This window comes from Notamacropus eugenii, chromosome 2 (genome assembly GCF_028372415.1).
Source record: "Notamacropus eugenii isolate mMacEug1 chromosome 2, mMacEug1.pri_v2, whole genome shotgun sequence".
Taxonomy (NCBI): Eukaryota; Metazoa; Chordata; class Mammalia; order Diprotodontia; family Macropodidae; genus Notamacropus; species Notamacropus eugenii.
The window spans coordinates 56,117,064-56,121,671 of NC_092873.1; the positions used below are offsets into that span (position 1 = coordinate 56,117,064).

At 49.5% G+C, this 4,608-nt stretch overlaps 1 protein-coding gene and 1 pseudogene across 6 annotated transcripts in view; one reads left to right on the plus strand and one right to left on the minus strand.

Moving 5' to 3' along the window:
* MAP3K13 (mitogen-activated protein kinase kinase kinase 13) overlaps positions 1-4,608 on the minus strand; it is a 182,883-nt gene that overhangs the window by 108,335 nt on the left and 69,940 nt on the right. Inside the window, exon 1 of one of the 6 annotated variants that reach the window (XR_011973977.1) lies at positions 587-889. The exons of the other annotated variants lie outside the window; for them this stretch is intronic. The gene's annotated coding sequence lies outside the window, so the exon portion shown is untranslated. Of the gene's footprint in view, positions 1-586; positions 890-4,608 lie in introns of those variants that run through there. 6 annotated transcript variants of the gene reach the window in all.
* LOC140525226 (disintegrin and metalloproteinase domain-containing protein 8 pseudogene) lies at positions 889-3,829 on the plus strand (annotated as a pseudogene).

Genomic DNA, 4,608 nt, shown 5'->3' on the forward strand with positions numbered 1-4,608 from the left:
GACCCCTTTTCCATCCTTATAGAACATCTGGAATGACCCTTACACCTGAACAGACTGATTGTGAAACTGAAACACTCACCCAAGCATCCTAGAGCATTATGGAGCATCATCAGGACTGAACACACTGTGAGGGGAGTCAGACCACCCCATTTGGAGGGGCTGGTCCCCAACCCACCTGTGTGGGGCTCAAGAGACTACCCTAGTCTAGAGGTGTCAGTGCTGGCCCTAGCGTGGGGGCGCTGCTCCAGAACCCCTCCAACATCATTCCTGCTCCTATTCTCCTTGAGTGTCTCCAAGTAAGCCATAGAACCCTTTGGGAAACAGGCCAAACAAAAGGGTTTTTTACTACATTGACAGCCTGTCTGTTAGTGTTAGTGATGACGCCATGAGAGCTGTCTTAGAGGTGACTGGATCATACTGTTCACTCACTGAGCTGGCCATCCATTGAATCCCCTGAGTTCTTCTCACCCTGTAACTGGTGACCCTCTCTGGTTTGTGAAACTATCCCATAGGTACTGAGCCTGAGTCAAGGCCTTCTGGGAGGGGTTCCCTGGAAGTGTGCATAGGGTGTACAGAAGGAGTTTACCTGTGGAGAGGAAGCCAAGCGAAGACACTGGGAGGCAAACAGCAGCAGAATTCCTGAAGGGGCATCATAGATGTCAACAGACCCTAGGACCTGCATCTACTCAATACCACAAATATTTACTGAGATCCCACTATGTGCACTAGGGAAAGTGATGGTGACTGCAAAGAGAGCCACAGAACTGGAGGAGATGGTGGCAAAAGGGCAGAAGAGAGCGGGGGTACTGGTGCTAATGGCACCGCGTGCCTCACAGGGCTGCTGGGTGTAAGAACCTTTGTGAGGTCACTGCAGGAGGGGGAGGGGGATGAGGGTCTGCAGGCCCAGGCAGAGGGGCAGGAGCTGGGCACACCATGTCCTGCCTGGCTGTATCCCCACCCCAACAGGTGGTATGGCAGCCCTGACTGAAGGACCTGGTCCCTGGGGAGGTGGCAAACATTGCCTACTCTCCAGCATGTGCCCCCGTGGCCCCTGCTTCTGGGGCTGTTTCCTCTTCCTCTGTCAGGGCTTCTCGGCACACCCTCCACTGCAAATGGGCCACCTTCCCCATGTGGAACAGTATGAAGTAGTCCAACCTCTGCGGTTACCCATCTCAGGGGCTCTGAATGAACTCTCTCCAAGCTCAACTTTGTATCCTGAGACCATCCGCTACCTCCTAGGCCTGAAAGGCAACAACTTTACTCTCCACCTCCGCAGAAACAGGCACCTGGTGGGGTCAGACTATACAGAGACCTACACCTTGGCCAATGGCACAGAAGTAACAGAGAAACCACAGGTCGGGCGACACTGCTTCTATCAGGGTCATGTGGAAGGGTACCAGAATTCTGTTGCCAGCATTAGTACCTGTGTAGGGATCCGTGGCTTTTTCAAGACTGGCTCCACCATCCATCTGATTGAGCCCCTGGAGCAACAGAAATATGGTAGTCCCCAAGAGAGACATGGCCTCACCAAGGGGAGACATGGCCGCACCAAGGGGAGACATGGCCACACCAAGGGGAGACATGGCCGCACCAAGGGGAGACATGGCATCACCCAGGGGAGAAATGGCATCACCCACGAGAAACACGGCAGCTCCCAAGAGAGATATGACAGTCCTCATGTGAGACATGGCAGCACCAACAAGACATATGACAGCAACCAGGAAAAACATGGAGGCATCTATGAGAGATATGGCATTACCCAGGGCAGACACAGCAGCACCCAGGAGAAAAATGGCAGTGACCAGAAGCAAAATGATAGCATTCAGGAGCCACATGGCACCACTCGGAGCAGTCATGTCAGTCATCTGGAGAGACATGATACCACCCAGGACAGATACATCAGTGATAAGGAGACACACAGGCGTGACCAGGGGAAACATGCCATCTACACGCAAGAAGATCTCAAGGAGAAACGTAGAACTTGTGGTGTCAGCAAGGTCAGCTTGAAGGGAGAACTGGAGACAATGATGGCGGCTGTCGCTACGCCCAAGAACTGGATACCTGGATCCATCCCAAAGGACACCCACTATGTGGAGCTCTTTGTGGTAGTGGACCACAGGGAGTATATGAAGTATAAAAGTCGAAAGAAGTTGCGGCATCGGGTGAAGGAGATCATCAATCACGTAGACAGGCTTTATCAGGAGATCAATTTCCGGGTAGTTCTAATTGGTTTGGAAATATGGGACAAAGAGAACAAGGCAGTCATTGACTCAGACATAGAGTCTACCCTGTCGAGCTTTCTCAAGTGGCGGGACAGTGACCTCATCAAAAAGAAGAAGCATGATAATGCCCAGCTGATCACAGGGGTGAGTTTTGGGACTGTTGTGGGCCTGGCCAGACTGGCCTCCATGTGTACAGAAAGTTCAGGGGGTGTGAGCCATGACTATAGCAGAAACCCCTTTGGAGTGGCAACCACGTTGGCTCATGAAATGGGCCACAACCTGGGCATGGACCATGATGAAAACATCCTGGGCTGCCAGTGTGAGAGGAACAAGCAGGAAAACAGGTGCATCATGACCTCCATGTTCGGTGCCATCCTCCCCAAGAAGTTTAGCATCTGCAGCAAGTACAACCTGCAGAAGTTTCTTGAGGGGGACATCTTCTCTTCAAGCTGCCTGAACAACTTCCCAGCCCTGGAGAAGCTGAAGCAAGGGCCTGTGTGTGGGAACAAGTTTTTGGAAAGGGGGGAGGAGTGCGATTGTGGCCTTCCTGAGGAGTGTCAGAACCAGTGCTGTAACCCCAAGAGCTGCAAGCTGGTCCCAGGGGCTGAGTGCACCGAGGGGATGTGCTGCCAGGCATGCCAGGTGATGCCAGCTGGGGAAGTCTGCCGGGAGGCCCAGAATGCCTGTGACCTGGCTGAGTACTGTGATGGCAAGCAGCCCAAGTGTCCAGAGAACGTGTACAAAGAGAATGGCACCCCGTGCTGGGAGGGCTACTGTTATAATGGGGCCTGCCCCACTTATAAGCAGCAGTGCCAGGCACTCTGGGGCAGGGGAGCAGACGTGTCCACAGACAAATGCTTCCTGCTCAAGTTCCCCAAAGGATGCACGGAAGCCTTCTATCCCTCTAGGAAGGGCCTCAACAAGTGCAGCTTCTTGTCTTGCTCCCGTCCCACTACCAAAACGTCTACCAGGCATTTGTGCAGCTTCCTCCTGGAGGATGAAAGCTGTGACCTCGCCATTACCAACAAAGAGAACCACAACCGTTTCCAGATGGTAGCCCCAGGCACCAAGTGTGGCAAGAAGAAGGTGTGCTACCGCAGCAGCTGCCAGGACCTCAGTGTCTACGGAGCCGAGAACTGTTCCAGTAAGTGCCATGAGCGGGGGGTCTGTAACCACAAGCAGGAGTGCCACTGTGACCCAGGCTGGGCCCCTCCCGACTGCCAAAGGAAGCTCTCGGAGCTCAAGGAAAGATTGTTGAATGAAGAGAGAATGAATTTAGGACGCGGGCTCCCACTCCCAAAAAACATAAAAGACAGGAGGCTACTAGTAGGTGTGCTGGTGGCCTTGACCCTGATGGCCATAATGGCTATTCTGGTATTAGTACTCTACAAGTGGAAAATGGGAAAGAAGGAAGAGATCACAGAAGCCCCTCCTGTCTATAGCTACAAGAGGGAAACCATAGCACATCCTTGAAAAGTCCCACTGGCCATGGCCCTCCTCTTGACTTCCTAGAGTCACTAGCCACCCTGTCTGATGGCCAGTAGCCCAAATCCCCTTCTTTTTTTGTTATAGACAACTTGTTTTAAATAAATATATATAATATTATATATATATATTAAATTTAACATGGTGATACCAACATTGTTCTTTCTGTTCCTCTGTTTTCCCTTCTGAGCTGCCTTTTACTCTTTTCTGAGTCTTTAAAAAAATGTTCTAATTAGGGTCCATCCTATGTGCAGGGGGGAATAATCACCACGATGATCCCCTTCTGACAATTTGATCTCTCCCTCCAATAAAAAGCTTTCCTTTGTGACAAACAAATATAGTCAAACAAAACAAACGCATTTTATTGGTTGTTTCTGGCTACAAATTATTTTGTACCTACCATCCATTTCCCAGGAGAGTTGGGAGGCATGCTTTTCATCAGTTTTTTGGAGTCCTGATTATTCATTGCACTAATAAGAATTCTTAATTCTTTCAAAGTTTATTTGCACTAAAATACTGTGGACATTGCATACATACCATCCCTGGTTCTGATTTCTTGATTCTGTATCAGTTCATACAAATCTTCCTAGGTTTCTCTGAATCTCTTTCTCCTAACATTTCCTATAGCACAATAATATTATATTACATTTATAAACCACAATTTTCCCACCTTTCCCCAGTTGATTTCCCTTGACATTCTTGACCCTTAGTCTTCCAGATGTATTCTGTTAGGATTTTGCATAGTCCTATATAGAAAGTAATCCTTTGGTAGTTTGAGTATGGTACCAAATCTTTAAATTAATTTAGGAAGTATTGCCATTTTTATCATATTAGCAAGGTCTAGTCGTGGGCAATCATTTCCTCTCTGATTATTTGTCTTCTTTTAGTTTTCTAAAGAGTA